Raw genomic sequence first — 27,816 nt, 5'->3', positions numbered from 1 at the left:
TACGCCCCCTGCCCCAAATTTTAGATGTCCACATTATAATTTTAGGAGCTGTGAATGTGTTACCTTACATGGCAAAAGGGACTTTGCAGATATGATTAAGGTAAGGACCTTGAGATGGGAAGATTATTTTAGGTTATGTGGATAGGCCCCATGTCATTAAAAGGGTGCAGTGTAATACAAAAGCCAGAGACAGAGATATGAGGACAAAGCAAAGGCCAGAGTGATGAATTTCGAAGATGGAGCAAGAGGTCGGAGCCAAGGAATGCAGGCAGCCTGTAGAAGCTGGAAAAGGCAAGGAAATGGATTCTCCCTTAGAACCTCCTGGAAGAATTCTGCAATTTTAGTACAATAAGACCCATTTTGGACTTCTGACTTCAGGAGCTATAAGGCATTGGGTTTTAAGCCACTAAGCTTGAGTTGTGTTAAGTTTGTAGTAATCTGTTTTAGCAGCAATAGGAAAGTAACACAGAGGGTCAGACCAAATGATTGTTCTCGGCAAACCAACCAAACAAAACACCGTCATAAACAGTCAAGTACACATAGCTCTACTGTGGGCTATAACATTCAGAGTGGCAGTGGATTATAAAGCCAGCCAGTGAGGTCAAGGCCACACAGCTGGGGAGTGCAGCTCCTGGTATCCAAGTCCAGGTCTTTCCCATCATGTCACCCTCCTTTGTTCATAAATACGGCCTGCGTAGTGACTCACTCCAGGGCCCACAGCTGGTTACCAGCAGAGCTGGGCTGGAATGCGGTCCTCATGCTCCAAGTACTGTTTTTTGAAAGCAATGATGTAAATCACAGGCTCATCACAGAATGGGGATGGATGCCTGACCCGGCCCTCCTGCCTCATCCGCTCGACTCATTCCTGAAAGGCCCTGAGTGCGGTGCTCGCCCATCGCTTGCGACTCTCCTCACGAGCCTGGCCTCACTCAGTCCCGTGTGAGACAGTGATTGGCATACGGTAGAGCCTGATGTGAAACAGTCACCAAGAAGGTGGCTAATGTGTACTAACTGTCCCGGACTGCACTTTGCTTCCTCGTCTCTGCCACCCAGTACTGAGGGAGCGTCCTGATAGGGGAGTGTCTTCTGGTGTGAACAAGGGCTGGGGTGACTCATGGTGCAGGGCATACCCTACAGAATACCCTGTCCTCCCCAATGGCAAGATTAGGATGCAGCTATGTGACAAAGTTGTACTTCTGGGGGAAGGAAGGAAACTAAACGTGGCTGGGCACTCAGTTTGTATACAGAATTATGCGTAGTGACCTCAGATGGCTTACGTCTCACAATGGCTCCTCTTTCCAAATGTGGAAACCGAGTCACAGATCCGACAGGTAAGGGGGCTACAAGTAGTGCTGGGAAGCTTAGAAATGTGGGATTAATGGGGAAAACAACCAAAGTTGTATTTCATATCCTTGGGTAACTAAAAGGTACTTAATGTCCCCTGTTTTCACTTATGAACAGCAGTGTTCAAATTCCATTATTGTCCAACATATAACCCGTAGTTTATTTTGACCTACTAGTGTCCTGAATAGAGCTGATGTAAATCTATTTGTGTGGCGCTGGGTGAGACATTGAGAGTCGTTGCACACTACACCAGAGTAGCATTTGAAGACTTGAATGGTAGTTGGGATATTATTATTATTTTGTCTTGGACAGATCAAAAACTTTAAAAGAGGCTTTTCCCTGGACTTTCTTACCTGTTGAGGCAGCGTTAATGTAGAGAATATCATAGGTTTTGAAAACAGGAAAACTAGATTAAAATTCTGGTTCAGTTATATCTTAACTGTGGCCGTAAGCAAGCCCCTTAACCTCACTTGCCCTCAGGTTCGTCATTAGGAAAATGAAGATAATGATACGTAGCTAGTAAGGCTCTTTAAGAACTGCAAGTAATAAATAACGAGCATCTAAAAAGCAAGCTGGCCCACAGACTTGCATAAGTGGTAGCTCTCCTGCATGTCTCTCATTTTAGTTTTTGAAAACTTTTGACCACTGTTTATGGAAAACTTCTTACACAGTAGGCTATATGTCAAGGGTTATACTTGCATTATCTCATTAAATCTTCATCACAAGTTTAGGAGGTAGGTGGTATCAGAATCCTTGTAGGTAAGGAGAAGATAAATAATCTGTCCCTGTAACTAAAAACAGTGATAGAGTCGAGATCTGAATCTAAATACTACTGACTCGAGAACTCCCATTTTTAAAATTAAGCCCATGTTAATAATATATATCCACATACATTATCACTTTTGTAGAAAAAGCTGGATGTCAATTCCCTCCTCTTCCTCTAATGCAGGTAGACAAACCAGTGACTTACTGAGTCCTTGTGAATCCCTAGATGGCACCGGGACAAGAAAAACCCAGTACGAGCCATAGCAATGCTTTCTACTGAAAGTTATAACTGAGAGTAAGTGTCAAAGGTGTGAAGAAAGTGAGATTCAGATGTCTGATTGCCCGTGTTCTCAGTGAGTGGAAGAGGTGCTTCTCAAGGCTGATGGGAACCTGCCTCTCTGAGAACCAATCAGGAGACATTTGGGCTCTCCCCCCAGGTTTTGCTCTATTCCTTCACGCTGATTCTCAACCATTCTGTAAGTTAGACAGTGGGTTGGGAAAGTAGTTGACTGAGTTCTGTAACTACCTCCAACTTGCTTCCCAGAAAATCCACACTTAGTGAGCTTCCGTAATCTGCCAGGTAGACCGCTAGCAACAAGAGTACCAGAAAGATGAGGTCCTTATCCTTACAAAAAATTTTTTAAAGCCCTGATTTGTAGCATCTGCCAATTTCTGGGGTGTAAATACTCCCACCAAGGCTAATTTCAAGCTTCATGTGTGATGTTACTGAACATGGAGTTGGGAAGAGAGGCGTGCTGGCTCTGGCGAACCGGTACAATCTGGCTCCACCCTTCCCACTGGGTTCTTAAATGTCCTCTTTACTGGAACACACGCCCCTCCTTTGCCGAGTTAATGCTCTCTCATCCTTCGGATCTCCATGCAATTTTCACCTCCTCAGAGGTTTCAGTTGGACCCTTGTCCCAGATGGAAAGCCTTCTGAGAGTCTGAGAGGCCTTTCTGGTCTTTGCCCTCGTTTTGTGAAACATGAGAAAGCACTTACAGAGAGAAATTTTGGCTGTGACTACCCACGAGGACCCCTGAGCAGGAGACAGAGACCACTGTGATGTGAGCACAACCTTGAAGCAGTCTTGTGAGATGGAACCTTTCTGTCAGAACGGCTCTTCGGATGAGCCCTGGGTCCCAAGGAAACTTTCACAAAAAAATCAAACCCAAATTTCCCATAAAACAACGGAAAAGGGTTAGGCCAGCTGACATATGCATCACACAATACTGAAATCTCCCACTCCACGTGTTTATTGTTGAACCCTGGGTAATGCTGTTATTTTAAGCTGTGTAAGGGTCCAACTTCCAGTGGCATTTTAGGTGTCTCAGGGCAGAGTAAAGACATTTAGTCGAGGGCTTTGGAAATACTACAGCAGTGCCGTTGTCTTCTACCTGGAGGCCACTGAGCTGATTTGGATAAAATAAGAAATGGCTTGACCTCTTAGCCTCCAGCAAAATCAGGACAAAATTAAACGCTTGAACTTTAAAGGAGCTCACCCAACTTCTGCCCTATTGGTCTTACTTGCCTCTGCCTTCCCTTCCTAATCGCCACTCATGGCCAGCGCTGGGGACACCCTGCTAGGAGTCAGCTCTGCCTGGGCTATTTCTGGCCTCACCCAAAATAGGAAGAACCCGAGGTCTCCTGAGAGCCACATCTCCAGAGATCACCCATCTGCATCTGTAGTCACGAGAGAGAGGAGCGTTTGCGGGACTTGGTGCCAGTGGCTGAACTTTCACCTGCTGATCGAACTAAAGAGAGCCACTGACTCTTCACAGGGTCACCTATTACCGTTTGTTACCATTGCCCAGGAAATCGACTTTTTTCTCATGACCTGCTCTGACACCGAAGAGCTTTCTGGTGCCTCCTCTTGGGTCTAGGTGGCCTTTGTCCAGAAGGCCTACCCAGGGACGTTTTGTTGAACTCCTCCTATGCAGGCAGAGGTAAGTATGGTCATTTCCACCTTTACCACCAGCACTGCTAACATTCTCAGAGCTCCCACAGTGGATCAGGTGGCATGCTGAGCTTTTCACACGCAGAATCCCCTCTCATCCTCACAGCGACCCTACACATTTATTCAAAGATTCTAGGACTCAGGGGTTAGGAAAATTTCCTAAGATCATAAAGCTGGTAAGTGGCAGAAGCGAGACTCAAATCCAGGTCTGGTAACAAGCCCAGTATCCCACCTGACAACAATTGATGAATGATGAAATTTCATTTACAAAAAAATGACTGTTTGAAAACAGATCACTTAGAGGCTGTATTTCCTTCCTGTCACTGAGTGTTCCCAAGGAACCTTGTCGACTATCCTCTTGATATCACAGACGGACAGAAGCCGTTGGCCCATCGGATATGCCTGGAGGCCTCTAGCCCAGGCCTCACTGGAGTCAACAGCAGTTGTGGTCTATAACCCAGGGCCACTTTCCTTGGCCCCTTTCCTCCCATAAAGACATAACTGGCTCCTCCTCCCATTTCTCCTTGAAGAGCCAAGCCAGGTGGTAAGACATTTATAAACAGTGAAAAAAATGTTTTTAATAACGTTATTTCCACCGTACATATACATGCCTCAGATTCAATAACAGAAGACAGTTGGATCTTTCATGACTAATTTTAGCAATTTTTACTTTTCCACATGTAATAGCATTGTCTCCAAAGGCCTTCTGGTTTCCATCACCATGTAGGAGGGGGCTGGTCACCTGCTCCCCATGTAGCAGAGAGACCACAAAGGTGGAATTTACTGAACACAGTTTGAATGACAGATTCTGCCCCAAGGCTGCCTTTGCTGTTTGTCCTGGATTAATGAAGCTCATGGTGCTGAGTGGATTCTGCATTTAGCATCCTATGGTAGAAACAATTTCATTGTAGGTAAGGGCAGTGGCTTGCTAGGATCTCCTGGGGGCCCTGGGGAAGAGGAGAAGGAGGCCAGGACAGGGTTTGGCCCAGAAAGGGACTGAATGTCCTCACCATTGGCCTGAGAAGTTTCAGCCAAGCAGACCAGATTTTGCTCTGTTCAAATAGTGGGGCAAATCTAGGGTGATTCTGGCCCAGGAACACGAAGCTGGAGGGCAATAGGTGAATTCCCAAGGCAGATTGGATGGGTATTTACATCAGGAGATCTAACAGTATCAAAAAGAGAATAAATAAAGAGAAGGGAGAGAAATTACACCTGGAAAGCATTTAGTTTGTGCCATGCTCTTTACATATCTTATTTTCGTTTGATGTGGAGCTGTAGCATCAGCTAGATCTGGGTTCCATTTCTGGAACATCCTGAGCTCATCACTTCAGCTAGGAGAATGGCGTGAAATGATGGTCAGGCTGGAGTACTTGCTCAGTCCTTTCTCTTACGGGCGTCACAGCTCGATCCCATTCACCCAAACCCTACAGAACGTGTTCCCCACAGGAAGGAAGTGTGCCGTTACTGCATGCAAAGAGAATGGGCGTGAAGCAGCGAAAAGCAACGTGTGCCCAGTTCAGCGATTGAACCCCAAGCCCTCCTGATATCGTCCGTGGGAGGTTTATCTCTGCACCACAGGCAGGATGGGTCTCTCGGGGGAGGAGGCATCCGGAGCTCCAGCTTCACAGTTCTGGGGAAGACTGAGATGAATCACGAAGCAGGACATTGTAATCTAATTGAAGATTAATTTCCTAGTTCTTAAGGAAGAACTAAGAGGTGATTCTTTTCCTCAAACCGAATGGTTCACTTACATAGAGAGCACACAGAGTTACCTGCCAGGTATGAATAAAGCTAAAGCAAGACGGAGAGGGAAGAGAGGGTTTCTACCCCTGCGTAGAATGGGAGTGGCCATCCTCACCATCCCAGCTGTGCTGACAGAGAAGGAAGGTACAGCCTGAGAGCCCCCAGAGAGGGCTGGTTCACCTTCAGGGGCTGGGGGTGGTAGAGGACTCCAGGAGGTGCAGTGGCAGCGGCACAGACAGTCACTGTGATGGTCCCAAGGATCTGCCCTGCAGCCCCCCAACTCCAGGGAGAGGGATGGACCAAAACCCACCTGCTGTGCTCTGAACCTCTCCATGTGTTTGTGCCGAGGCCGCTCTTCCCACGGGCGTCTCCCAGCCAATGACTGAGCGTGGCAGGCACAGTCCAGAGGCACAGTATTTCTGACTGGTCACTTTGGCTTGAGGACTCGCTAGTGACTCTGCGGAACTTTTCTCACACTGCAAAGTGGTCTAGGATCCTTGCTTTGCACATGTTGTTCCTCTAATGAATTCCCACTAAACTCCTCTATGTCTGTATTAGTTTCCTGTTGTTGCTATAACAAATTGCCACAAATTTAGTGGCTTAAAAGGACACAAATGTATTCTCTTACACTTCTGGAGGTCAGGAGCCCCAAATGGGTTTCACTGAGCTAAAAGCAAGGTGTTTCAGGGCTGCATTCCTTCTGGAGGCTCAAGGGGAGAATCTATTTCCTTGTCTCTTTCCCGTTTCTAGAAGCCACTTGCGTTCCTTGGCTCATGGCCCTCTCCTCCATCTTCAAAGCCAGCGGTGTAGCATCTTCAGCTTTCTCTGTCTGACTCTGACCTTTCTGCCTTTTTGTTATAAGGACCCTTTTGATTATATTGGGCCCACCTGGATAATCCAGACTAATCTCCCCATCTCAGTATCCTTAATCGCATCTGCAAAGTCCTTTTTGCCAAGCAGGGTAAACATATTCACAAGTTCCAGGGATTAAGAGCTGAATATCTTTGGGGGCCATTATTCTGTCTGCCATAATCTATTGATGCCTTTTTCAGGAATCAGATATTCTATGAAGCCTTGTCTTACTCCTAAATCAAAAGCAAGTAAAGGCACTTCTCATTCCTGTGAAACACATAACTTTAGTTTTATGATATAATATTGTATTATTTAATAAATCACCCAGAACTGCCTTTATTTTCTTCTTTACGTCCCTTGAACTAGATGGCGAGATCCTTGGGGTTTTATGCATCTCTGTAGCCCCCAAAGTGAACAGAGTCTGCCTCAGTTTAGGTTTCTGTAAATGCTCACCTGAACTGAAGCATATACTTTGTGATATGTAGGTTCCATTTTGATGGGGGCAGTCCAATAGAACATCATTTGTAGCGTATCCAGTATGTAAGACCAGCTAGACAGAGGGTCCATAAATCAGGTAGAAATATGGGGTGATATCGCAGTCCAGACTAATTTAAAATGTTGGGTGGAAGCACCAAGGCAAGGGAATGTGATCCACCATAGTGTCTTGGGAAAGTAACAATCTTTTGGAGTTGCTGAAACATAAAATTCAAGTAGGAGCAGAGCCTACAGATGAAGCTGGAGGGAAGAAATGAAAATCCATGCCAGCCTCTTCTACGTCTTCCTGAGGAGTTGGGCCTTTGTTCTGTAGGTAATAGGGAGCCAGCATGGATTTCTAAGTTGAGTAATGCGATGGGATCAACATCTCCTGAGGCTGGAGTGTGGAGGGTGAGGGAGAAGAAGGCAGACTGAAGGCAGGGAGATTGGAATGGTTCACAGGAGGAACATGCGTGTTCTGAGTCAGGGCTGTGAGGAGCTGGACGGGGAGATCTCCCGGTTAAGCACCAAGTTAAATGAGGCAGTGACTATGACAATTTTAGCTCATGGTTTGTCCCAGGCCCTACAGAGTTGCAGTGGATACTCAATGAATAGGTATTTGTGGAATAAGCAACAGAAGTAATTCTAGTGATGTTAAAAAAAAATAGCATTGATGGAACTGGGTGATTGGGGCAGTACAGATAAATATGTTAGACTTGGTTGGAGAGCATAGGGAGGGAGCGTGCTAGGAGGTTGGTCTTAACTGGCTGTCCTTTGGCTCTCAGATGACTGACTTGGAGTGTACGTGCTGTACGTGTGTTGGAGGTGGGCTTGGGGCGGGTAGCAGCCCCTCCCTCATGGTTTTCATACACCAGATCTTCCTTGCCCCCTGCCCTTTGACCTTCAAGGCACCTCTCTCTGGCCCCTCCCTGCCCCTGCACATCTCTCTGGGCTAATTCTCAGCTACTCAGGTTTCTAGTCCTGGCATACCCCAGAGGGCATCCTGCATAGCATTCCTTCTCCAGCCCACTTGGGGATTCTTAAATTTTGCCTCATTTCTATACTCCCAGCATTTGCCAGCAAATTCATTTGGACTCATTTTTAATAAGCTACTGGGCGCTTAGCTCAGACCTTAAATATTTCACTTGATTTGTGTTTGAGGTGGGGGGAATAACTCACAAACAAACAAAAAATGATGGCCCTATATAAAATGACAAATATTTATTGGACTTTTCAAAATGCACCCAATACTTTTAAAGGCCTCTGGGAAAATATTAAATTAAAAACTGTCTGTACATTAAACAACCTGTGAAGTCAACTGCTCTTGGTACATAAAGCTCACTTTCCCCCATTAGTGTGTATGGGTTTAGACCATTTGGCCACCGCAGTCTTTATAAATAGAAAGTGGGGATGAAACATTACATTTCAGTGATTCTTCCTTGTGGGCCAATTAAACAAAAATACACTCCCACCTACAACATTCTTTCCTCTTGCTTCAGTATGTGATTTGCCTGTCTGTAATACAATTGACTTAAAGAAATTGATCTATGAGGAGATTTTTAAATCTATAATTTTACCACAGTTGAGAGAATATGAATAACATAATTGACCAAATATAATTCTCATCTCTGAGGCTCACCCCTGATATGTCAATATTTCAGAAAGGAAAGAAACCAACATTTATTGAGTACCTACTATGTGCCAGGTTTTGAGCTTAGTGTCTTTTTGACCCGTTCTTATTTTATCTTCATCTTTGCTGTAGCAAAATATGTATGTATATTATCTCTACCTTATAGATTGGAGAAAGGCAGCTCAGGAAAGCTAAGTGCCTTGTACAGGATTACACAAGAAGTGGGAAAAGCAGGATTCAAGAATTCAAGCAGATGTCTGTCACCTGCAGACACATAGTCATAGGAATAAATGCAGGGACAGTCATCAAACACCTCACTGGTAATTGTCCTTCTCTATCCTGTTTGCAAAGCATCAGCTCAGGCATTGCACAAGCTGTTTAAATGGATTCAGAGGTTGCTGTATACACGAGAGGGACCTTCTCTTCAGTAGGCTTCACTCAGTTATTATTATCCTTCAGGAATTATTGTCTTGTTGCTGAATTTAATGAGGATGCCTTTGGTGTAAGGGTGATGTCAGCTTGTGGGTTAAGATGGTGTATTTGTTTCCTAGGGCTGCCCTAATGAAGTGCCACATATTGGGTGGCATAAAACAACAGAAATTTATTCTGTCACAGTTTCAGAGGCTGGAAGTTCCAAAGCAAGGTGTTGGCAGGGTTGGTTCCTTCTGGGGACTCTGAGAGTGAAACTGCCCCATGCCTCTTTCCAGCTTTTGCTGGTTGCAAGCATTCCGTGGGGTTCCTCATCCTGTAGACGTTATCACTCCAATCTCTGCCTCTATCTTCACATCACCTTCTTCTCCGTGTTCGTGTGTGCATTTTTGTCTCTTATAAGGACGCTCTCATTGGATACAGGGCCCACCTTAATCCAGTACGATCTCATCTCCATCCTTACCTTAGTTACGTCTGCAAATACCCTTTTTCCAAATAAGGTCACATTCTGATGTTCTGGGTGGGCATGAACTTTTTGGGGGACACTATTCTACCCACTGCAGGTGGATATTGTTTACGGTATTTAGAAAGTATTTAGATAAAATGCTAACAGCATTTGATGCTTAATTTTATTACATGTCTTTTGGGCTTTCTTTGACGTAAAAGAAAAAAATCTTCTTTGACAGATTGAAGAGGGTCAATCCATTAATACACTGTATTATTAAATGATACTTTTATGATGGTATTGAGCTCTTCTTTGTGGTATTATTGAAATACGTTGCTGGATTCACTTTGATAATATATTATTTAGAATTTTTACATTTATATTCCAATATAAGGGAGAATTGCAGTTTGTGGTTTGAAGCATTTCAACTCAGTTACGGAATCATTCTGACTTAAAACAAATTGGGAATTGTCTTTTAAACATTCTGGATAAGGTTACATGTTGTGAAAATTAGTTAATCTTTGAAATTACTTGCCTACTAAATCATCGGACCCAAGGCCATTTTACATAAGTGATGGTATGAAACTTTAAAAAAGAATTTTATTCAGATAAATAGTTATTGATCTAGGCAAATGGATCAATTTTGGTAGCCTCCTAGAAACTGTTTTAACATTTCACCGTGATTTTTCAAATTAATTAGTTGAATGTCATATGGTGTTCTCTTTCAAAAACTCTGCCCTGCTTCTTGTACATACATTGTGCTTTCATGTTTCTTCTTTTTTTCCCCATTACTTGACTTCTCAGAGGTCATTTTATTTTCTGCCCTGCCATACCAAAGTACCAACTCTTAGACATTTTGGTTAGTTGTGTGCTTTTTCTCTTTCTTAATTTACTGTGGAAACACTGCTTATATTTTCCCTTTTATTTTTTCAGTTTAAATGAAAAGAGGTAACATATATATGTATATATACACACACATATGACATACGTAACATAATATACATGTATTTAAACATTTAAAGTTAAAATTTTTTTGTGTGTACCTAATATTTAAACATATCTCATGTATGTACAAATGTATAAAACATTTAATCTATGAATCTGCTTCTGACTATAGCATTTAACCCATCTCATGTGGATTTGTTTGTCATGTATTGGTATTTTATATATTACACAATCCCTATTTACTTACAAGTATAGGTGCAAATTTTAATTTTGATCTTCTCTGACCCATGAGTTATTTAAAGGTGTACTTACTCAAAATAATGGCAAGTTTTCCTTTAATCTTTTGCTCTACATTTCTAATCTTATTACTTCTGATTAAATCATGGTGCTTGGAGGACTTGTGTTTTTGGAACTTTATTTGGCTGATCAATTTGTGTAGATATGCTAAAGACATTTAAAACAGTCTTCTCTATAAGGCAAAAAATTATTATATACCTTTAACATTAATCTTACATGTTAATTTAAGTAGGATTTAGAATATTTTAATTTTCATCTTCCTGATCTTTCCAAGAGTGTTAGTTTATGTTGTTTCAGTTAGTTAGCTATTTGGTGAGGGATTAGTTAGATATGAAGTTGGTTAGTGTCCTTGGTCTGTTTCCAAGTAGGATTTATGGCTGTAGACAATGCCATTGGTGGTAGGTTCATATCCCCTATGTTTTTTGTCAATATCTACTTCCATTTCTAATTACTTTGATTTTATACTTTGAGTTCTTTTTATTTTTCCCATAGAGCTGCATGCCTGTTATATTAAATTTAGATAATTCCTTTGTCTATATAAAACAAGACTGTGGCTGTTACTCTTTACGACATTTTATTCTTAATTCTACCTTGTCTACCTGAAATTAATTTTCACTCTCTTGTGACTGTCTGCTGTGTACCTACATCCCATCCTGGAGGTGGATGAGAGGCATCTTCCACTAACATTTCCCCACAGTCTGTGTGTGTATGTGTTTGTGTGTGTGTGTGTTATACGGGAATATAGCAGGCATCACAAATGAGTGGAAAATGGTGAAAATTAATGTCAGGTAGATAATGTAGAATTTAAGATAAAATGCATTAAAGAGTAATAGCCACAGTCTCATTTTGAATAGACAGAGGAATTATTTGAATTTAATATAATAGTTGTACAACTCAGTGGGCAAAACAATACACTCAAAATATATAAAATCAAAATAATTAGAAATACAAGTAGAAATTGACCAAAAAAATGTGGAAGATATGAACTCTCATGCCCAGTGTTTGACGCTTTCTAAGCGAGAAAAAAATAGGAGTAAGACAAAACTTAACAGTTGTTTCCATGTTTTACAAGATGGGCTGTTCAGTTCCTGCTATGCTTTTTCTGAAGCAGCTGTTAGTGAGACAAGGAACTCCAACAAACACTCTTCTGAAAGCTGGGTTCTTAGGTCCTGGGTTCTATGGACCTGCATGCTGCTTGAGCACTTTGGGGTGTGCACACGAAAACAAATGAACGATACTGTCCAGACAAGCACATAGTGCTTTGGTAACGTCTGTGTGCAAGATGAGTCTGGTGGCCATCGATAATTTCTTTGGATTCCACTCTGCTTTGGAAGACATGTTTCGAAGAAATAAATAATAGGTTCTGCCACCTAACCGCTCATTATTCATGCATTAAGCTTTTGTTGAGCAGCTAATATGGCTATATGAGGAGTCCAGCCCTGAAAAGAGCAAGGTGAATAAAATAGACATGGATCATACACTCCCTCATGGGATGGAAAGCCTGTCCCTCTGGAAGATAAAACAAATAAAGCTGTGGTTGTCGGTCACCTGTTTCCAAGAATCACAGTCTCAAAGGGGAGACAAATTAGAGATGGATCCCGACAGTTCCCTCACATCTTGGAGAAGACAGCAGGGAGAGATGATTTATGTGATGAGGAATTGCTGGCGAGAAAAGTGATGTGACAGAAAGTGTTATAGCCTTGGGCTAAGAGAAAATCAGCAATTAGCCAGAGAGAGGCATGTGCCCCTCCCCCCGCAAAAAAAAATTGAAGATGGAAAAAAAATTCCGTAGTTTTTATATATATATGCTAAGGAAAGGGGACGCTGTGGGGAGCGACCTTCTTTGCCCTGGGTACAAATAAGTCTACAATCCATCCACAGGTCCTGGCAGACTGAATTGAGAGCACTGGGAAAGTCCTAAGGTTACATTTTTCTTTTTGAAGAATCCTGGCAAATTGCTAATTTGAACTCACAGTTCTTTTTCTGCAACATAGCTTCCTCTGACCCCGAAGGAGCTAGGGTGTAGGCAGCTGAGAGTCTGAATGTTTGAGAATTGCCAACTCTGCTTCTCCTCCCGTAACTTGGTCCATAGGGTTAAATGGATCGTAGCAGTTCAGTGAAGTGGATTTTAGGTGCAATTGATGTTTGTTAATTTGGTTAAATGTCAAAGTATACATTTTTGGTGGTGGGAAAGTGCCTGCAATACAACCTCCACCCCCAAACCCTTTAAGAATCAAGGGGTGAGATGTTACTCTCAAACAAATGCAGAAGCGATCATATTCAGCATCTGCTTGAAATTGAATGGATGATACCTTAGTTAAATGTCCCTCTTGGGAGATGAGACAGTAATATGTCAGCACATCTGAGTTTAGAAGCAAAATTAAGGGGATAGTTGAGAAAACCCACTGGAAAAATATTGCCTTCGCCGCCTGGCCTCCAAAGAAGAAAGAAGGGCTTTGACTTAATTTTTGGCCCACTTGCTTGAATCCCTCATCTTTTTGTTCCCCTAATATTTTAATATTTTCCACTTCTGTTTGTGTCTTGTGTGCTCTGGGTATTTTTTTATTAATCTTGAATGTGTCCATATCTGTATATTCTGGTTCTGTTTGGTGCTAAAGGTTCAGAGACAGTTACTGGATTCTCGTGATAATGACCATTTTTATTAAATAAAGTCTACCATGCACTTATGTAAAATACATATAGTAAAAATACACACAGTAAAAATATAAATAGGCTGAAGCACTTGATTCTTCAGCCCTGGCACGTATCTGCCACTAAAGTAGAAAAATGGTTGTCTTTTCCAAGTTCACAGGGAAAAAATAGGCTTAAGGGTCTCAGTCTTAGAACTGCTCTCATACTTCTTTCTCCCTAAGAATTGGATCCTTGCTATAGCTCTGTGCTGGTTAAATTGTGCTGCAGACATGTGTGGGTGGAATTTAGGTGTGGCTTGTGGGTGTCCTAGTTGTTTTTAATTCCTTGTCTTGTCCTCTTTTAAAAAATCATTTTCTTTGCCCTGCTCATCTCTCTGTATCTCCATGGTATAGTGCAGTGATGAAGTTCTGTCTGCCTCACTCACTGCCCACTCACCCTACTAGATGCAGGCGTTTAGGCCAGTTCCTTCTAAGCCTCAACAATATATTCTCCCTTCCTATTGTTGTACTAATTGCCTTATACTCATCACTCCTTTTTTCCTTATAACCTCAGAAAGGAAGACATCTGGGGCCAAGATGTGGGGTCTATGGAGACCTGCTGTAGTTTGCTCCTTAGGCCAGAGGGACAAAAGTCATCCTAGTGGCTCTTCCATGCCAGGCAGGATCACCAGAAGCCAGCCGAGCATAAAGAACATATATTTTTGTGGAATGTCCTCAGTTTAGATCATTTTCAGAAATCCATGACAATGGATCGTTGATGACTCTTAGCGGGGCCAGCTACATGGGCCCGTGACCTGGGCAGTTGTGCAGATCCCATGCTTAGAAGGCCCCTGCACTTGGTTTAATGCCTTAAAAGTTCTTGATAATCTTTGAACAAGAGGTCCTCCATTTTGATTTTGCCCTGGAACCCACAAATCGTGATTCTCTCTACAGGATTCTGACCATTTCTCTTTGCATATCACTAACCCAGCAAATATCATTGGCCAGTAAATGGGAGTTGCCATCCTCCTCACAGCGTCAGGGACACCTATGTATGTGCCTCCTTGGGCCAGGAGAATACGTTAATATTCCTCAGGGTTCAAAGGAGAGAGCTGAGTTCAATGATGACTTAGCTTCATGTGGCAAAGAGTTTACAGTTACACTGGGTGGTAAGCTCATTCACTGATAGCTGCATTTTTGTGAATGGAAGGGAGCAAGGTCCAAGGTACTTTTCAGTTCTGTGGAAATCAGTCTGGCTTATCTGGGAAGCTCTCTGAATTTTGCAGCCCTGTAATCCTTGAAGTTTTCATCACTTTAGAGTTGATATGGAGTCCTATATCCTACTATACTTAATGCCAACAATAGTTATCCTTTGGTTGTTCTTTCTCCCAGAGTCCTCCAAAACTTTGCAGGCATGGCCTGTGAATTTCACCCAAAGAATGTACCATTGCTTCATGGGCCAGGCCATGTCCAGGAAGTAGACTGTGGTAAGCCAACAGAAACATGTTTAACTTTCTCCCAAACCTTTGGCTGGATCTCCATTGCCTACTGGAAACAAACAACAAACCCCACCTTGGTCAGGCATTCAAGACACATTTCAATATGTTTATAAACATATTTTTCTAGAGAAGTCCCTAATTTCAGGGGCCGGGAAGGACATTTTGGTGGAATCAGAGAAGACAAATGACAGATTCTCAGAGAAGTGTGCCAAACTAGTGATACAGCCGATGGGACCTAAGCTTAAGAATGGGCAGACAGGTTGCTGGAGAGAACCAAGCAGCTGGCTTTTCATTTGGAAGCATGGCACACATCTCTTTCTCTGCCTTTGATTTCCTTTCGTGTGTGATGAGATTTTAATTGGGTTCATGAAGGAAAGATAGGAAATTATTCTCCTCCAGCAGAATGCTCCATTGGAGAATTCCTACTTCGTGGATAGAACTCGGGGCAGGATTGTGTTGATTTCTTTGGTTTTCACCCAGTTCTTGATGGTGGAGGCACCAATCCCTGCTCTGGACTCACTGTCTATCCTACCCAGGTCCTCTCTTCCCAGGAAATGGAACTGTGGTAGCAGGGAAGGTGTCTTGGGAATAGAATAGGGAAGCTGGGTTGCAAGTCCCAGTTGTGTGAGTAGCCGTCAAACTTCCTGAGTCTTGTCTTCCTTATACTCAGGAAGGGATGGGGTGAAGTTTATGCGTCACAGAGTGGCTGTCGTGGTTACAGGATACAGTCTGTGAAAACTCTCCCTAACCTAGCATTTAATGCGTAGGAGCTTTTCAAATTGTATTTAGTCAAACCAGAGCAGAGGAGTTACTCTGTGTTGTTTTTATTGTTATTAAATGTCCTTTTGGCAGGAAATCAGGGTTGACCAAATTCTGCTTTGTTTGTCTACCTAGACTCCCTGTGAATTTTTCTAAGGGAGATATATACATTTATAAGGGCTATATATATATATATATATATAATTATGACAAAGAACCCCCAAATCACAAAGAAACCCCGAATCACAGTAACTGATATTTGTTCCCAGACCTCAGTGTAGGGAAGTTGGATGGGGAGCAGGACGAAATCCATTTTACTGACGTGGTTAGGCTTTAACATGTTCTGGACCAATGTAACACATACTCTAGTCCTGGGAGGATGTCAGCAGAGCAAGAAAGAAATCCACTTGCTCCAGCCTGAAGCTGAGTCCTAGGTCTGGTCGACAAGTGGACAGGAAAGGGCAAGCTGGCCACCAGTCAGCCTCCAGATGGGAGTCAGCCTGGCCCTCCACAAAGGACAGAAGGAGAGAGAAAGAGGACAACCAGAGTAACGATGAGACGGGGTCTTGCATATAATGGGGCGCCAAGCATGCAGGGACCCTGACCACAAAAAAGCAGAACTAAATACTGGCTCAGCTTCTGGCAAATCCATAGCAAATCTTCCTCTTGTGGTGAAGGAGCATTTCAAAGAGGAGAATTAAGAGAGCTTCACCTCCATCATGATGGCCCTTCGGAGGCCACTCCTTGTAGATTTGATTTGATGTCTCCCAGGGGAAACAGATTTTTATCTTCGTGACAGAATTCTACAACAGATTGCACTCATTGGGGTCTTACTTTTCCCGCCAGGATAGAAGAGGGGCACATTTTAGGCCTTCATGAAATTCCAAACTCACATTCCAAGAAGAAAATTGCATTTGTTCATGTTATAAATAAGAATGCATTTGGACCTGGCAACCACTAGGCACGACGGCAGAAGATATATAATACAATTAGCCCTCGCTGGGAGTTGCCAGCTGACAATGGGACAAGATTTATGTGTTTGCTTTTTCCATAAGTACGATTTTATTTGATAAGTGCAGTCCAAAGATATAAAGAATTAATCCAGGGTCTGCATTGTGGGATATTTCCTCTGTAATATTAAAATAAATATTACGCCTCTATCCAATTACATAAAATTACGTTAATGTTATCTTCTTTGTTGTTGTTGTCTGCCTGTTTCATCTTTGTAGCCAAAGAAAGAGTTTATTAAAAGCAGTGACTGGCTTCCTTTCAGAAAGAGGTAGATTTTTTTTTTTATCATCTTAGAAGAAGATTACAGTTATTTCTTTTTGAAAGAAACACTCCTGACTGGGGTGGAGGGTCTCATTTTTATGAGACAACCTTTGCTCTGAACTCCGCTAACTTCTAACTCTTTTCTTGTGGCCAACCTGAACTTCTCGGAATAGCAGAATCACATGTGGCTTTGACTGTGTGTAGGGGCTTGGTAGTGTATAGAAGTGGGAGTGGGCCTTTGATCATTTTGCAGGATTTGATACCGATCAACTATAGGGATAAAGCCCTGATGCAATATTTGGGGATGTGTTATTTTTTCAAATGCCCACGTGTCACCCAGACATTCAGTGTGTTTACTGGTGGGTACTCAATCAAAATTTATCCCAGGCTAGTGATGGCATATATAGTCTCTGCCATGGGTCTTAGAACCTGGGAGAGAAAGCAAGATGTGATGTAAAGATTAAAGTGTGTCACAGGCTCAGATAAAAATAGTAAGGTCCAGTCTTCCACACAGATGTACACAACAGACACACACTTGCCAACCGCTGCTTTTGATCACACTTTACCAAAAGTGTGGTCCGTGGTCCAGTGCTGGTTACCATCCATGGTGAGAAAAGCACAGGAATCGAGTTCGCCTTTAGAAACTTTTATAGCAATTTAACACTGTCATGTTATATTTATGGAATCCAATAGTAAAAAAAAAAACAAAAAAAAAACAAAAAAAACTTGACCTTATAGCTTGTGTTTTATTGTTTTACTTCTATCGTTTGCTGGTGGTGAGATTTTATTAATTGGAAATACAATGCGTTGGGAAAAAAAGAAAATTGAGTTTTTCACTGAATGATTTGAGGGAGTGCCGGTCATAACAGATCAAAGTTTCCCCATCCACAGAGCCCATTACAAAAATTAAAAGACAGCAGAGCCTTAATCAATGTTGGTTAACCTGACTTGAGCTTTGAACATGACTCAAATAGCTGTGCTAACCCCTGACTTCTGCTGTCAGGGAGGGGAAGAGTAAGAAGAAACTAGGATTTAACACAGTGTCCTGTGTCCCAAAGACACATATATTGAGGCCTCACAAAAATCCCTGAAGAAGCATAATTAGGGACATTTTACAGAGAGGAAAACCAAGGACTCACACGTTACACAGCTCAGAAGGAGTGGAGCCAGGTTTCAGTGCAAAGAGCGGGTTTTTTTCTTTTTCTCAGCTTGCCTTGGCTTAGCGGAGACTTTCAGGGAGTGGGCATTGCATGTGTCCGGGCCCGGGGGGAAGCAGCTGGCAGCCGTTCTCTCCGTAGTTCCCCCAAAAGCCCTCTGAACTTATCTAGCTCTTTACAGATGAAGAATCTGAATCATGGAGAGGTTAACTGATGGAAGAAAATCAGACTAAGCAGTGTCTGACATCAATTCTGTTCAGCAAGATGCAATATAGCCCAGCAGTTTACAGTCAAACTGTGTTCATATCCACTAAGGATTAGGGGTGGCACGGCTGCTCTGTACAGCTGTACAGGCCGTGCACTGTACAGCGTCAAGGGCTGTCAGTTACACCATCATCCATGTAATGGAGCCCCCTGGAGTTGTGCAGTGTACAACCCGCGTGGCTGAATCAATGGGCCTGGCTGAGAAAGGCAGCAGAGTCTGAAACCTGCTGTTCAAAACAGTCCCAGATGCGCTTTTCAGAAAACACACCAAGCTCCGCTCTACTCTCAGCAGAGAGAATGCCTCTCCACACTCCCCCGTGCCCCCATTGTCCTCCCCCCAGTTCAGGTCGCTGGGCAGAAACAAAGCAAGATGAGCTTGTGATACGCCCTTTGTTGGTCCTTTAATCTCTGGCTTGCTGTGCTTTTTTGAAATGTGAAAGTAGATTATGGGCTGTGAAACACTATAGAACTGCGTTAGGTAATGATTAGAACGTAGCAAATGCTGCCACTGATAATAAAGGAAGAATGAGGTCATAGGAAAACCCACTCACGTTTCAGCTCCCCGTTGTTTCGGAAGATCCAGATTCCCCGAGAAGAACAAAACAAGCATTTGTTCTTATTGATATCTCTGTTGCCCTCTCTTAGTGAGACTTGGCATGGAGTAGGCATTCAGTAAATACTGACACATGAAGGCGGGGACGAAGAGATGAAGGGGACGGTTAAGTGATTGAATAAACGAAGTTGCAGGGGTAGCAGAAAGCAGGAACTTGCTGCCTGGCTGTGATCTTTTTGGAGAGATAGAGTGGTATAGATTATACGATGGTACTTCATTGGGTGTAAACTACTAGTCATGGAAACCAATGTTTATGGAGCCCCACCTGTATATCAATCACTGTGTTAGGGGCTTGTCCATGTGCTAGTTCATTTAATCCCTCACCAGCCTCAGAATGTAATTACTGAGATCTCCATCTTACAGGTTAAGTAACTGGCTTAGGTTCACTCTTGTAAGTGGCAAATATAGGATTTAAACACAGTCCCACATGACTTTAGAACCTGCACTTTTCTGTCTTATTTGTTAAGTCAAGCAAAACTGCCCCAAACTGACATAGAGATAAACTTCCTTTTTGAAATCATGGGCTTTTCAAGTACTTTTTTTTTTGTTTTTTCTTTTTTCCCTCTTGTGTCTGTTGTTAGGTTCTTGCCTTTCCTGGGAAAGTCTTTCTTCTCCCCATACCTGGGGAGAGCCTTGGCCCCAGGAGGGAGATGCAGGGCAGAACCATGGGTTCTGTTCCAACATCCAGGTATTGCTGCTGCCTGGAAGGGCCTGACTTGAGATACAGAGCTGAGTTAATGCTAAGTCAACGTGCACGAGTCACAAGATCATAGTGAGGCCTTTTGAAGGAAGGAAGGGGAGGGAGGGGGAGAGAGAATAAGATGGTAAGAGGAAACCTTCCTGGGTTGATCATTGAATTATTGGATTCATCTTTTCCTCCAATGATTAGTGGTAGAAAACATTGGGGATCATAAGGATTCAGGGTTATAAAAAAAGAGGGAAAGAAAATCACTTCCTTGTCCTGTTGTTTGATACCACTGGATCCCGAGATGGGGCTGCAAACTGCTGTCTGCGTTTTGTGGATGTTGTTAGTTTTACTTCAAAGCCCTGCAAGTCTGAGGAGCGGGCCTGGAGAGGGATGTGGTCGCGGGCAGTGGGGGGCAGGGCGTGCAGGTCAAGAGGGAAGAGGAGACTCGCCAAGTGTCAACATCGTTCAGTCTTTCAACCTGTCAGCTTGGTGCCAGTGCTTTGGCCAAGACCTGGAGCTTTCCCTGTGGCCCACATGTCACCTCGAATCTGACTTTATGTTTCCAGGGCATGGCTTTTTAGCCCCCTCCCCCTCTCTCCTGCGTATATGCTGACCCAGCAACCCTTCTTTCACTGCTGGGGTGGTGGGTGAGAGCAGACCTCCTGGGCTCCAAGGCCTCACGCCGTCGAGGGCCGAGTCCACACACGGGGGTACTTGACGCTCCCAGCGTGTTCCACCCTCCTGCCTGCTCAAAGGAGGCAAGGCCCTGGGCCTGGGGTATTTTTAGTGGTGTTTGTTCACTCGGAGTAAATGCTTTTAGGATTTGAGGACCGTCAACCAGAAGCTGCTGAGCATGGTGAGTGGGCTTCTTAGCCGCCAATGCTGCAGGGGCTGGAGACCCCAGGTGTTTCGATTTGCCAGGCTCAGCCCTGGTAGGGGATTTGAACATGTCCTTATTTCCTCTGGCTGCATTTTAAAGACGTGTCTGGGAGCTTTGTAATGCTTAGCCACACGGTAACGTCTTCTGATGTTCTCCTGTGTGTTCCTAGTCCTAAGTTCCTCTTAAGGATTCCAGAGCAGGATGTCAGTGGGCTCTGCATTCACGGCCTACATCATGCTCGGAATCTTCTAGTTTAGCTGCCTGCTAATGGCTCCTGCAAAGCCCGTCTCTGTCCCTTGCTGGGTGGGTAGATGCTGGGCAGGTTAGCATCAGAATCATCCCTTTTTCCTCCACCCAGTGATTTGGGGCAAAAGAGAGAAAATACTATGGTTGTTTGGGGAGAAATTCTGCCTCCAAATAACCCAGGATGTTTGGGGCCTTCCTGTCTCTTGGGTTTAATCCTCCGGAAACTTTCTGAATAAGCCTTCCAGTTATTTTTTCATGCCATTGCTAAAGCAGCTAAGCGTTTATAGGCTGACTAGAAGCTTGGAAGTTATGTGGGATCTGGTTCACAGGACTTTAGGGTCATGTTCTTTGCTCCTTTGATTTGGTGACCTTCTTCCTAAGCACACTTGGGTGTGTTTGGTGGGGTCGATTAAAGACGACTGTAAATTTCTGCTATTCCTCCCATTGAGGAGGCAGGATCTTATTCCCTCCCTTTGAATCTGAGTGGTCTTGGTGACCTGCTTCACCAGTAGAAGGTGACAGAAGTGATGTTTCAGGGACATCCAGGGCCAGGACATAAAGTCTCGCAGCTTCAGCCCAGACCTTTTAGAACGCTCGCCTGGGGATGCTCCCTCTGGGAACCCAGGTGTAAGCCCCAAGGACAAGGAGAGACCACGTGCAGGTGGTGTGTTGACCAGCCCCAGATGAACTCCAAGCCAGCAGCCAGCACCACCGCCAGCCTTCCCAGCCCAGGCTCCAGGCTTGTGAGTGAAGGTACCACCTTGAAAGTGACCCTCCAGCTTCAGTTGCCTGGCAGGCATCACTCCAGAAAACAGGTGACCCAGCCAGCTCAACCCATCTGAATTTCTTACCTGTGTGGGGGGAATGAGATGTCGTGAAATTGCTGTGCACACGAGGTGCTTTGAACGTCTCGGCTGTGGATGAATAACTACGACTCATTTCAGCCTCTTGATGACAGCTCCCTTGGTAACATCAGTAACCACATTTATAGAATTATTTAGAGATTATAAAGATAGTTTGCCGATCACTTAATTTCAAAAATTGTGTGATTATTTTTATTAACACAACAGTTATTAGTGCCATCCATCATTACACTACTTTGACAGGTAGGAAAATATGTTTTTCTCTTCCATTTTAGAGGTGCAAACAGACCCATGGAGGCTGAATGTCTCATCACTGGTAACAGTTTTCATGACTTCAGGCCCTGGTACAGGATCGTCTCACCATTCAGCCTCAGCAGTGGCTCTGGGAAGTCTGCACAGGGGGTTATGATCAGGGACATGAGAGAGACAGATTGTTAGCCAGGACTTGTAGTTGAAGGCGAGGGTCTACGGGGCTTGGCATGCTCTTTCCGTCTTGCTTGCCCGTTGTAAAATGCGTAGTGCAGAAAACACAAAGTGTCTTCAGGTGTGCTCTGTCTCTTCTCTAATTTCAGAATTTGATGGCAATGGCATATCATTAGCCCCTATTGTAGAACTACCCCTGGCTGGCTGTGAAGAAATGCCTATCAAAGTTCAAAACTGTTATCTTGAGGAGGTCAGTGAGAAGGAAAAGAACATCTTATCAGCTGGGAGCCGAGTTAATGTTTCTCCATTTATTTTAGCCCTTAGATGGGGTATCAGAGGGATTAAGGGCTTCATGAGTCATAAGACCAAGCATACAGCACATGACATATCACAGAGGAGCCTTGAGTTTGTTTGGGGGATAGAGGCCTCTGCTCTGGGAATTTCAAGGGAAGAATCAGTTACGGGGCTCCGTACAGGGAATGTGAAAGGTTTGAACACGTCACAAGCTTGTCAAATGCAATGTGGATGCCAGCATCCTGTGTGAGCCTACTGTGGGCCGGGCACAGGTCAGGTGCTTTGCATACATAATGACTTAATCCTTCCACAAAGCTGTGGGGAAGGAAAAGGAAACCAACTGCAAAACTGGAGATACATATCTATATCTATATAGATAGAGAGATACATATATTCTTAATATGGGCTCTGGAGTTAGCCTGACTTGGGATCAAATCATGGCTCCACGATCAGCATGTTCCTGAGGCCAGGTAAACTAAGTTCTCTAAGCCTCAGTTTCCTCCCTTGCAGTTCAAGATGATGATGCAAGTGCAGCGCTTGGCCTAAAATCTGCTGTACGTTACGAGGTCAGTGACGGATCGCTGGAGTTTACCGACATTCCCAACATCACTGCTATTATTGTCACCACAAACCTTGATTGTCCCCGTTTTCTAGAAGGCTCAGTGCTACTTGGCTTGGGAAATGTTTTTAAGTTGTGCTAATACACTGCGTTATAGAACTGTTTTTCCTGAAGAGGGAAGTTACTCCCTTTTCAACTACTTTTCAGTCTAATTATCTGAAGGAGAGTGTCACCACTTGGTGCTGATAGGACTTTAATGCTTCTCTAACACTTGTTAACAAAGAGAAAGCAGGCCTTAGGATCAGAACTCTAGATAGGAAATGTTACCTAACTAGAACTTAGCAGTATGGCTTTTATTATAATTTCTTCACAATTCCATTTTATGTATAGCAAATAGTAGTAGTTGTACACTTAAAGTGGCAATTAAAGTTTCTTATACAATACGATTAAGGGGAATGAGAAAATAGTAGATTAAAGATAAGTAACAAATAGTAAAGAATGTATATGGATATGACACAAATGGTGATGGTGGTACAAGGATATCTGTACACTGGAGTGTTGCCTCCACAAAATTAATCTTGGCTGTAGGCTTAGAACTGTCGTGCTTTTCTATCTATTTATGATCCTCCTAAAAAGCCTACTATGGTGTCCCTAGTGTCAGAGCCACCCAGGAGGACCTAACAAACATGCAGATTCCTGGCCCTGACCCAGTGTTATCTTGGAACCAGTTCTTACCAGCTCACAAGAGCTGATGGGGCACATCTCTTCGAACTCTGTGTTAAGTGATATCACATTGGCAGCTGAAATTGGCCGTGGTATGAATATTTATACCAGGAAATCAGCAAATGCTAAAAATCAGGGCTTTCTTCTTCTTTTCTTCTTCTCCTTCTCCTTCTTCTCCTTCTTCTCCCCACCCCTCCTCCCCCTCCCCCTCCTTTGCTGGTTGCAAACTTAACAGCGTATCAAGTGCCCCTACTCCAAACATGCTGAATCTGGGACTCTAGGAGAAGGGCCCCAAACGCTGGTGCTTATTAAGTTGCCACCCAGGTGATTCTGCTACTCTGGCTACCTTGTGTAACCACCCCCTAGAGCCTCAGAAACTCTCTGGACCTGCAGCTTTTGCTTTCTCTAAGCTACTCTCCCTGCTATGCCCCCGGGTCCCCGCAGCCTCCATGCCCAGGAAGGTCCAGCTATCAGGAGGGAAAATGCTGCCAAGGCTTCCCTATCTGATGAAGCAGAAAGACACTGGGCAGGGCCAGAGAAAGCTCTCATTTAAATACAAATAGCAGAAATAATTGCTGAGTGAATCTAGAAAGTGACTGGCTAAGTAAATTGCTTTTTGTGTGTCAGGTTTCTTGGAATCTGCCCCTGGTCCTGGGGGTGGGGTGGGGGAACTCCTTGAGAAGCTCAGGCTGACAGGTTGAATCCCTGGCTGTACCTCCCCTGAGTTACACAGGCATTTCCTACTGCTTTGGGTCATGCTGCCTCTGCCTGCAGGGCCGCTGAGCTTCCCGGGAGGCTCTGAAGGCTGGGAGGGATTACCACCAGACCCTGAGATGTCCGTCTGGAGCAGCGGCTGTGTCGGCTGCCTTCCCCGAGTCCTGGAATTCACATCAACACACAGCCTGTGAAATGGTGGGCTGATTTTCTTCCAAATAAAAGGCTTAGGGACGTCTCTACCCATTCCTGAGTATCTCATATGTGGCATTTATTGCGCTAAGGTGATTTTATTTAGAACAAAGTCATAGTGACAGCACAGGAAGCACGTACAAGATACTGTTTTAAGCCCCCTTTTGTACATTAACTTATTAAAAATGTACAACAGCTCTATGAGGTCCATATTCTTCTCCACCAAGGAGCAGAATTAAGCCACTTGCCCAAAGCCCCCGAGCTGGGATCCCCCTGGGGCCCGTCTCCCCCGTGGTGGCCAAAACTGTCATCCACACAAGGTGAAGCTGCCTGTCACACCGGGCATCCTCATTCTCTCTTGAAAATCCTGTGCAGTGGATATGGCTGTGATTGTGCTGCCACGGACAGTAAAACTGGAAGGAGTGAAGAGACTACAGCCCAAGATGGCACACGGGGCGAAGGAAAGAGCCGGTAGGGAATAAAGAGCCGAAACAGAGAAGGATGTGACCACTTTGCATGCGGAGCCATTGTTCTCACAGCTATACAGGGTGGTGACACCATATGCAAGATCACAAAGCTTGAGACCGGGAGTGAGAGCTTGAGGTCCCGGCTAAAGGAGCCTCCCTTTCTGTCAAGTTCTAGTTCCGAGGCCCAGGCGAGTCACTCAGCCTAGGACTTTGTCTCCCCTCTTGTAAAGTGGTCTCAGTGTGCTGTATTCCTGAAACTAACAGTAGTCAATCAACTATACTGTAAAAAGTGAAAAAAAGAATAACTCAGAACATACTAACTCAAGAGAGCATTGTGAACATTTAATAAACTAGCATGGACAACCCTCTTAGCAAAATTCCTGACAAAGCAGGAAAAAAAGAGTGTTGCTATTGTTACTGTTTCCACCCAAAGCTGGATGTTCCTGTGAGTTTGTTAGTATCATGGTTATTTACAGGAAATTCCCTCAAAGCCTGGAGCCTGCCTGTCCCTAAGGTTAGTCCCACAATTAAGCCCTAAACCCAATCAAGGATTTCTTCCTGACTGGCTTCCCACAAACATGAATCTGAGAGGGAGAGGGGGTGATTGATGCAAGGGCGGGATGTCCTGGGCCTCCCGAGACGCTGGGCTGGGGGAAGGGACATGTTGCATTGCTTTCTCTCCCCAGAGGAACTCACTCATTTGTCACCATCTGGTCTGACCTTGGGGTTGACCCCCTTGCCCTCCACACAGTGGTAATCTCCGTGTGGAGCCTGCTGGGGATCAATGTGATCTCAGAGCGGTCCGGTCCTCTCAGACCAAGAGTGAACTCCCTTTCCTGTCTGCCGGTCGGAATGAAGGCTGCCTTGTCTCCCGCTGGACTTAGTAGACATATTGGTTTCAATGTTTGATCCTAGAATGTCAGCAGTGGCCCAGATGTAATGCAAGAAGCTGCCTGGGGCTTCTTTTCATTCTTATTTATGTTTTAAAATACTTTAGACTATTATAAGTGCGGTACTTGGTGATTGAAGACAATTTAGAAAATATTTAATATAAGCGAAAGTACGAAAAAAAGTTTTAAACCACGAATCCTACCTTTCATAAACATAAGGTATAGCTCAGTATTCTTAATCCATCTCCGATTCTCTTATAAAGTAATGGAATAACTGCTTATAAAGTAATGGAATAAATAATAAATATGAAGTGCTAAGTGGTTTAAACAGTCTCGATTCTGTTGCTTCAGAAATTCACACGGATAAAAATTTTGGACCTTTGCCTTGAATTTTGAAAAAGAAAGAGCCATTCCTGACCTCTTCTGGATGAACGTTTCAGGAAGACAGAATTTTCATGGCCTTTGCCCCACTCTGGTACCCGCAGGGATGCCATATTCTAGAGTCTGAGAGGAAGGGATGAGGAGCATTTAGAAGCCTGTTCCAGATTGAGTGCCTTCCTGGAAATTAACAGTGAGGACAAAGGTGGACTTGGGTGTGCCGGGCACAGAAGAAGGCCCTTTCGTACTCCCAGATCTGTTCCCTGGGCTTTCTGGTCTGCATAGAGAGAGGAGGAAAAAGAGAGACCAGGAAAGCGACCGACCGCTCCCTCATGTTCCCAAGGCTGACAAGGGGGAGGAGAACCTGGCCCACCAGCCCCCTGTTGGCAACACCTTGGTAAACTCACCATGATGAAAGGTCTCGTCCTCATCTTTGCAAGCCCGGAATGAAATGATCCTGCCTGGCAGACGGAAAGGTCATGTTGGCTCAGCTGGCCCAGTTTCTAACCCCTGAATGGTTGCAAGGGAAGCCAAATTGCAATCAGAAGATTGCTTAGCAAATGTGCCACAAGAACAGAGCCAGTGGTTGATGGAAGCAGCCTGTGCCTTCAAGCTTAGCGTCCCATCTCCACCAGGAGGAGAGGGTGGCCAGGAAGTCAGACTTGGAGACAGCCTGGGGTTAGACATTTTCTATCCTGTCTTTTCTGTTTACAGTGGTGCAGGATTTGGAGACAGTGGACCTGGCAAGTCAGTTAAGTTGTCCTTACCTCAGTTTTATCATCTGTAAATTGGGAAAGACGTCGTATCTACCTATGCGATTTATGTAAACCACCTGGCGCACTACATTGCTGTTACCAAGAACCATTTCCTACATGTTTCGCTTCATTTTATGTAGTAATGTAACTGTCAGGCTACTCTGCGTTCTTGCTTAGACCAGGAGCCCTTCTGTCCCATTAAATGACCCTCGGCCTTCAACCAAAACAGTTGCCGATAATCTGTGATAATCTGACTCCCTCTTTCCGTTCCTGCTCATAAGACCCACCCAGGCTTCCCAGATCTACAGGTGAGGTTGAATGGTGGGATAATCCAGGAGAGGAGATCAAGAGGTCCAAACTTAGATCATTGTCTCTAGGAAGAGTCAACATTCTGAGGACCTAGAGATTAGATACATTTTGTAATCTTCACTCCTGCCATCCAATTTAGTAGGCACCATGCTTTCCTTCAGTCCCATTTTGTTGGGGGAAAACACATACAAACCCAAGAGAAAATCTTAGTACTTGATTGGAGAGGGACCCCCACTCAGACCTAACAATATGTGATACAAACCAGAACCTAAACTTATGAATCTCTCAGATTGCATTTCATTTATGAGAAAGTATTTATTAGCAGGCAGTAAGATTATAAGGAATTAATTTTAACCCAGAAA

The sequence above is a fragment of the Kogia breviceps genome, chromosome 18, assembly GCF_026419965.1.
Source record: "Kogia breviceps isolate mKogBre1 chromosome 18, mKogBre1 haplotype 1, whole genome shotgun sequence".
Classification (NCBI taxonomy): domain Eukaryota; kingdom Metazoa; phylum Chordata; class Mammalia; order Artiodactyla; family Physeteridae; genus Kogia; species Kogia breviceps.
Note: the sequence above shows the minus strand (reverse complement) of the source record.